The sequence below is a fragment of the Ischnura elegans genome, chromosome 4, assembly GCF_921293095.1.
Source record: "Ischnura elegans chromosome 4, ioIscEleg1.1, whole genome shotgun sequence".
Taxonomy (NCBI): domain Eukaryota; kingdom Metazoa; phylum Arthropoda; class Insecta; order Odonata; family Coenagrionidae; genus Ischnura; species Ischnura elegans.
In genome coordinates this window covers 12,457,867-12,466,944 of record NC_060249.1, presented here as the reverse complement: position 1 = coordinate 12,466,944, position 9,078 = coordinate 12,457,867, and positions in this window count along the sequence as shown.

Here is a 9,078-nt window from a genome sequence, read left to right as displayed (position 1 = left end):
TTCTTACTTAATACGTCCTCATTGCTCACGCGGTTGATTCATTTAATGGTCTTTATCCTTTTAATGCATCACATTTCCAATCCTGCACTACAAGAATCCAAAAAGTATAGGATATGCTAATGCAGGTCTCCGAATCCATAGAGCAAATATGATTTTTGAATATGAAGACAAAAATATTTATGGTTTACACTGAAATGAAGGATGCAGGACCCGAAAAACGTTTAAGGGACATGCTCCCACCAAAGAACTTCGCTGTCGCAACTTCTGAAAACCACGCGAAATGGAACTCCTTCCGTTGACACCCCGATCTTATACGATGTTTTTGACCTGTCCCACCGGAACTGGACATACAAACCTGCGAGATAATTACAAAATCAGTAGGATAATAAACATTGTCTACTTAGGCAACGAAACAATACTCGCAAATCAGCTTTTACCCTATTGTAAACGCGATTGATGATTCTTGCCGAAACTGCACACACCTTGAGAAGCAATGCGATCAGTAAAAGGCGCAAAGCCTGATTATAGCTACGAGACAAATCTAAATTGTAACTCATAGAGCATGACGGTGTTTTTGTTGTCTTCCACTGGCGAACGACAAGGATGAGGAGGGAAAAGACCATAAAGAGATTCCATTGGCTATTATAATTCACATGACTACCCTCTAGCTCTCCTTCTGCTCGTAAGATGCCCTTACAGTCCGCCCTCTATCAGAGTCCTCTAGATTGCTTTCTCAAAACTACTCTCTCAGGTATTATATGGCTATATAGAGGACTCTGCCCTCTATAGGTATACGGAAGTACTGATTCATGGACCTTCCCTATTTATTATATTGGTATAACATAATGCTCTTCCTTGCGGAAGGAAACATTTTACCGTCAATTTAAATAATAAATGTATCAATCTCTGCTCATTTTCCCGCTCCTGGCATAAATGAAAAGCTATTAATTATCCCCGCAAGAGGAAACATGAAAAACCATCTTCATGACGGACTTAGGTCTCTTCCACGTTGTGCCCTCGTTGTGCAATTTAGTCTCCATAAATGTTCTTTCTCCTATGTTATGGAGGGATTGGAAATCCAACTACACCGTTATCATTTCGCTGGGATGCAATGGTCCCTCCAAAAGTCATCCTGTGACTGTGAAGATAGATATGGGACGATCATCGAGCCATTAGACTGTGAGCCTTTCCTTCCTGCAGCGAATCAAGGGAGCTTAGTAAAGGGCGATCCTATTCGGTGCAATGAAGTGGAATCACTGTCCTAGAAGCCATAATTTCAACCGCATTTGTTGTCGCTACCTCATCAGATGCGATGCTCTTTGTGGTTTCGGCGGATGAAATGAAGCACCTTCAGCCTCACCAGTCGTTTTTCTGGAGCTTGGTTTGTAGCTGCTCTCCATTTAATCTTTTTATATGGCAGTGTTTTAACACTTTGAACTTATCCAAAACACTTTTTTAATTCTGCTATGTTTATTACATCCTTTATCATCGGAGGCCTTCATCCGTAGTTCTTACCACACTCTTGTCGCCTAACGATAAGTTTCATTAGCCGTCGCATGTCACCATGTAGTCGATTAAATTGTCCCGTCCTCCTCCTAGGGTTTTCTAAAGACTTTACTCCTTGTTTTTTTTAGGTCATCCACTGAATGGTTCCTTAGTTTTAAGGTTAGTCTTAGCGTTTGAATGGAATGAGCAGTTTGCCAAAGTGAAGTAGAGCATCTGATTGTATTTTACCTCTAACTTTACTTATTTTTTTAAATAACACACGACTGCAACACGAATGCATAAATCGCTAATGGTATTTATCTCATTTTAGTTATGTAAAATTTATAATTTTTTCTTTCTATTTTGATGAGTAACTCTAAATTCAGGGGGCCATTCTTTCGTTTGTTTCACCTCATGTGGATTTTAATGAAGATATATAAAGGATAGGTTATGTTCATAAGTATTAATGTCGGCTAACGGCTCTAACTATAGCTCGTTTCCAGCGTCAGTGTCGCGACTAGTGACTTTTGTGAATCCATTTCATTGCCAGTGCATCACATTTAGTGGCCGAATGGAGAAATCTCTGTAGCAATATAAGTGACACTTAGGGCCGTAATTGCAGAACTCTATTAAAGCCTTGGTCCCGATTCAAACTCTTCTCGATTTCCACGTTAGCAATTCGAGACTTTACTTGAGTCCCACTACTCGCTCAGAATATATCCCACAGTTGAGAGGTTGAGTCCCAGCTCAAATTTAGTCGCCAAGTTCCAAGAAGAGGTCAGGGGGGCGTAGACCCCCTCTAAATATGAAAACACAATTACTTTCCTTCGTGAAAGAAAAAAATAATACTTTTCCTGGATATCAGACAGTTATTTATAACACTTATTTTTTATCCGAGTGCGACCCGGGTTTCTATGAATTATCATCATCTTCGGGCGCTAATTATGATTTATCTTATTGTTACCTAGGTACTTGGCGAATTTTAAAACGGACGCCAGAATAGGGGAAAAGGATGGGTAGACATATTCATTTATAAGAGTACTGTCCTGACTTTCGATAATTTTTAAAAGTTCTAATTGTTCCCTAGAGTCCAGTTCACGGCGGCCATTACAAAATTTTAAAATATTCATTTTAAAATCGCTCCTGTGGCAGTTGCATATTAAGTGTTTAGCGAAATTACTTTTTTCATATTTGTTATATTTGTAAGCACTTAAATGTTCTTTCGTCCTGATTTCAAAACTTCTTGCAGTCTGTCCCACGCATACTCCATTGCAATCGCTGCATTTCAATGAATATACTCCACATCTATCCAATTGGTCTATCTGATCTTTACATTATCGATCAATCTCCTTAGAGTGTCATAAGGTTTGAAAGTCATGCGGAATTTGTCCTATAAATGGGTAAATTATGAGCCATTTTCAGAGAAATTGCATCAAGGTACGTCACGGTGCACCACTGCTTCTTTTTATCATGGTCCGCCGAAAAAATTTGGTCTATAGCCAATCTTCTCTGTTTTTAAAAAATCAATTTTTCTATTAAATTTAAATAAATAATTAAATTAATACTCAAAAACCTAATATTACTGGAACTAATATTTAAATATTTTATAAATATTTGGATAACTCATTGAAACCCGGGTCGCGCTCTGATAAAAAATAAGTGGTATAAGTAACTGTTTGATATCCAGGAAAACTATAATGGATTAATAATGAAAAACACTTTGTTACTTCCACAAAATTCACAATTTCTATTTTATTACCGGTTTCGGCTATTACACCATTTTCAAATACATGCAACATATGGTGGGGGCAGGTATATATATAATGGTTGTTGATTCGATTTGGTTGGTTGTTGGTTCGATTTAACTATAATGGAATACCACGAAGTAAATCAAGAATTAGTGAATTTTGTTAGAAAACAAAATATTGAAAAATCATGAATTTACAAACGATTTCTTTGACAAATGAAGTTTTTTCGTTCATGAAAAGTGTTAAAATTAGTTGAAAACCCTCTTCTTAGCACCCTGTTTTTAAAACATTTTCCCCCTGGTTTTTGACCCCCTCCCCGAACAAAATTCCTGGCTACCCCACTTATGTCCGCCACCATCAACTCACGTTTTTGTTAATGAAATATCTATCGCAAAAATAGTTGCGCCTCTGATGCATTACTCTAGTTATACCAGTTTTGTAAGACCATGAGACCGTGAGCGACAAGGTAAATGCATTATTTTGTACTTTCATCGCTCAACTAGACCACAGTTACTCTAGCTGTACTGAGTTGCTTTAAGGTTTGTTTCTTAAATACGAAGTCTCACTCGAATTCAACTTGAGTCTTAGATTTGAACCACCGCGGTAGAGTGAGGATTCAAGTTTGAGTCAGATCCTGGAAAATGGCCCTTAGTCTAGTATAATACATGAAGTCGTCCCAGACTGGCGCCGACTCCATGGGGCCTGAGGGGGCCCGAGCCCCCTCAAAAATTCGTTATGGGTGTGAGAAAAAATGTGTCAGGCTTGTCGATTTTCCCCGGAGTGTCCAGATATCGAGATTCGCGTTATCAGGGTTCTAATGTTGATCATATGACTCTTCTAAAATGCTTAAAAAACTCACTACTTATAAAATTTCCCGGGGCAAGATCCCCGGTTTGTGCCCCCCCCCACATATTTTTGTAAGTCGGCATCCTTGGTCCCCGTGTCTTTGCAGTGCCGTGTTATTTCAGTGGACCCTTAAGCGAATTGGATTTTGCGTGAGTGTCCCCCCCCCCCCTTTCTTCCCTCCAAATGTAAATGAGAACGCGACGATGAAAAAAATGCATGGGCGTGTCCAATCCTTGTAGATTGGCGCATACCGAGATAGGAGAGACTCTCGCGGGGGGAGCGCTGTTTAATTACCAATTTCCCCTCGTGCCAACCCCCAACCCACCCACGCATTAAAAGCATATTCCGCCCGGACTCGCCCGCGTATGTGCGTGTGTGTACATTTTTTTTGGGTTGGCACACCTGATGTGGGGCTCTCTTTGTATTAATCACTTGGGTCCACAGGTTTAATGAAGGGATGTTCTCCCTCTCTCCCTCTTTCTCTTTTTTTCCTCTCTCTTCTCCCATTGGTGCGAGAGGAGAAGACTTTCCCGAAATGGAGAAAAAGGGGCGTAGTACATTCTTATCCCCATTATCCCGGGCGGCGAGCTTAAAGAGAGCCCGTGATTATCGCTTGTGATTAATCCCACCGTTGTATGCTTTGAAAGCTTTAAGTTCTGGATCGAGAGAAGGCGAATGTATTATAAGAAATGTATTATTTTGTAATTATAACTACTGAACGCTGCCACAGTTACACCATCTCAAGTGAGCCGTGTTGAAATTAACATTTTTTGTGAAAAATTACTAGTTATGTTTATGTGTAATATTTCTAACCCTGCCGCGTGAACGGCGGTGAAATATAAAAGAATTGCCATGAGAAAAAAATCCCCTGGACCGGGAATCGAACCACGCACCTTTGGCTTTCCGGGCCAATGCGCAGACCAGTACGCTATCCAGGTTCTTTAATTCCCATGTCAATTATACCGAGGCTCGGATAGCCAAAGGTCCGTGGTTCGATTCCCGGTCCAGGGGAATTTTTTCTCACGGCAATTCTTGTGCAGTAATGTTTAGTTTATGATTCATTAAAATTCCACCGATTGAAGTATGGATCAACTCTCTGTATCAAAATAAGAGAACTAAAATGTTTCCGGCCAATTTTCATGAGTTGGTGACGTCATTGGAGGGTTGGTTAATTTACTCATGCGAGGAGATGCTTTCTCAGAGGAACAGATCCTCTCACAAAACGACGATGGACCACGCAAGTCACGTACTCGATGACCAACAGCTGCTGAGACACGGTGAAACACTTGGGATGAGCTTGTGACGTCAACAAATTATCCTCGACAGGTTTAGGGTCGTTGAATTTTCGGAAAAATATCGTATCATATGACATTAAATTGTCAAACCTCATTCTTCTTTTTTTTTTCGCTTACTATTTAAAAGCAAGGATGATACTATTGCTCGCTTTAAATGTAATTTGTTTAATGTATTTTTCTGCATTACTTCAACAGTAATTTTATTTTCCAGGTATGTTGGGGCCTCTCTGTTACCGGAAATATCTCCATTAAGCTGTCATTCCAAGAACTGGTGTACTGTGGCCCGTCAAAAGTAAATATGTATTTTTGTTTTGCTTTTGGAAATATGAAATGGCATTCCATTTGCATGATTTGAAGAGAACTCAAAGCATTTGCCGCGGGTCCTTGAGTGCCGTGAGTTGTTATCGAATATTCAGAAATGACTATTGGAATAAATTCAATAACTCTTGAATTTTTGTTTAAGTTGGAAAACTAAATTTATTATTTCAAGCGAACCTCATTTGGGAATATAACAGAAAAAAGGCAGTGATGATTGAATTGTATTACCGCCCCGCAGATATCCCATGGTTTTATAGAAAATTGCTTTGTGAATTTCGAAAGGATGTAATTTTCAGATATTAAAAGTGGGGTAATAACTACTAAAATATATTTGATCTTGTTGTAATGTGCTGAAATTTCATCATTTTATGTTTGCCAAATTTATGAAAGGCAGAGAGCGAAGGTTATTGAATTTAGGAATGAATGGCAGATCAAAAAATGGATAGATTAAAACTAATGTGAAAAATAACATTAATGTCAATACTCGTACAGGAAACAGCAGCGCTATAGGAGTATATTTCTCGGGATTTACTCCTGTTTACTTACTCCATGTTTCCTTCCAACGTTTTAACGAGCAACTTCAAGTAGGTATGTCAGAAACCAAGACGATGGTCGCCTGTGGGTACGTGGGGAGGAGAAACTGTGAACCTAACCTGGCGAAAAATCCGATAAATTGTCACCAACAACTTTCGAAAGGAAAGAACAATACAGCAAATCTAACATTTCTATAAAATGTTGACGTCCTTGGGCAAGATGTCAGGTTAAGATTCATTTTGCATCATTAATAATTAATCATGTCACAGGCTTTTCAATATATGCAAGTGTACTTCCGTTTACTTCGTTTAAGCTTTCCACTTTTCTGTCAAGCTCTTTCTTCAGGAGGATAGACCGGAATATAGATATGCTACACATTCTCTCATAGCTAATTTCACTAGGGTAACATTTAAACATTTAATTTAAATACTAAATGAATGCTTTAAATGTTTATTGCTTTCGTAGGTTTGAAGTAATTTGCTACCTACAAATAATTTTAAGGAGGTTTTTACTTAAATTTTATTCCCATGGCAAATAGAAAACGTTCCCTGTGTTACCTGATGGAATTTTGGAATATTCATATTGTCACCAGGTTTAATCCATGAAATTGCGTTCGAATTACACCGAGTAATAAGCACGTCCAAGCATATTTTTAATACAGCCGAAGTGAACCGCAGTAAGCCATATGAAGTCCAAACGTTAAAATGATGCACGCATTTTACATTGGTCATTAGTTTTCTCAAAACATCTCTATATTTTATTTTTTTTAATTATTCAATAGCCAAACAGTTCCGCTTAAAACATTTATTTCCACGTGTAAGGTCGGTTTCCCATTGTATCAAACTTCGTTTATAACGTTTTCATAGAGTTAGTCGTTGTTTTATAGAAAATTCCGTGTTATTTTTGCAATATTTAGTGTATTTTTCCAAAATGAGGGTAGACAATAACTTCTGCGTTTAAAACGAGGGTATTTTTTTCCATTATTTATCTATTATCTTAAAGTCATATCATCAAATGATACGTTTAACAGAGTTTGGACGTAAAGTACTTTTTGTCAACTCGTAAAGAATAAATAACATATATTTGCTCACATTACTCCACCTTGAATAAAGACTTTGGACTCTTCCAAATAAAATTCGGAGTGTGAGGTAGCTCAGAGAATGATGTGGTCCCCCTACCATGAATATGAGAAATCCACACACTTCTGGCTAAATCTGGGATGACTCTACTATCCGCAATCGAAACCAACCTTCAAGCTAAATCCCTTAGTGAGTTATAACAATAAAATCCCTTTTCATGTTTGCCTATAAATTTTCCTGCTTATGACGCTGGTCCGGGCCAAAAACCAAGGCTGATGATATTTAGGGGTTTATGAACAATATTCAGGTTAAAGGTGCTGGATCCTTTCTCTCGTCATCTACATTTACAAAATACCCTGCGAGCCACCTCTAGGGTGTTTGACAGGGGGTGACCAATCACCAACATGCAGCACGCAAGAGGACCGCCACATGCACACCGCACGGTCATAGAAATATTACGCACACTAGAAAAATGTGCATGCTTATTCATTAAAAAAAACTTGCTAATGATTAGTAATTCCTAGAGCAAACACATGCAAGGTTATTATAACTATGAAAAAACATGCAATGAGTGATCCTAGCGAGCGACGCCATTAATCCTATCAATTAAGACAACGTTGCTATCCTTAATACTACGAGGGAAGAATGCCATTTTAAATCTCTCTGTTTTGCAGTCTATTTCTTTTATTTTATTCTCATGATCGCGTCTACTATAATACGATGGTAAACGAAGGATATGATTCACATCGCCTGAGAATATATCTTCTTCGAATTTCCTAAGTAAGTTAAGCCTATACTTCTACGCTCCTGTAAAGCTTCCCATCCTAACTCGTGTAGCATACTTGAAACGCTGCACTTTTTGTCGTAACAACTGATATCAAATCTGGCCGCCCTGCGCTGTACTCGATTAATTTCAGCTATCAGTCCTACCTCGTAAGGGTCCCATACGCTTGCAGCATATTCCAAGTGAGGCCTCACTAGAGTCAGGTAGCTTATTTCTTTCACCTTTTTTGGGCATTTAACGAGAATTCTTTTTACAAATCCAAGTTTACGGTTAGCTTCCCCGCATACTTCACGTATGTGTTTACGCCACGAAAGATCCCGGGTAATGGTGACCCCCAAATATTTAACTAATTCGGCATTTGGTAGTGGAATCCCGTTAGCGGTGTTTATCTATGTACCTTCTTAGCCAAATCCATCCATATTATTCGTTAACCACTTCATGTTTTGAATACGAGTATATTAATGTAATGCAAATATGTTTCCAAAATTTAAGTTTTATGTAGTACCTAAGAGCCTCCCGTCAGCAACTTCTCTCACTTCTCGTGCGCTACTCTCACCCAACTACTCACACGAGCGCTACCTCCGCTATACCACTTCGCTCATATTTTCTTTGATAAAACACTTCATACATCTCTAGACTAGTATCATGATATAACGCAAACATGTTTCCGCAAGAAAGTTTGTTATCTAGATCTTTTTTCCGTTTCCAAATTTCGGAGCAAAATCTCATTCCGACCTAATATTCACCCTGCTCCAAAAACTGTAATCCTCATGATAATAACATACACATTTCGCGGAGGGGTTGGGCGGCATATTTGGCATCGGCCCCGGGGCGGAAGAAAACTTCGCCGCGCCAACGAGGGTATACTGCTACTAGTGGATGTGTGGGTTCAACCGCTCCCTTCCAACGAGGGAAGAGGGGGGAATGGGATAAGGGGCGTGAGGCCGGGTGCGGGGAGGGGAAAGAGGAAGGTGTGGGAATGGGGTTGT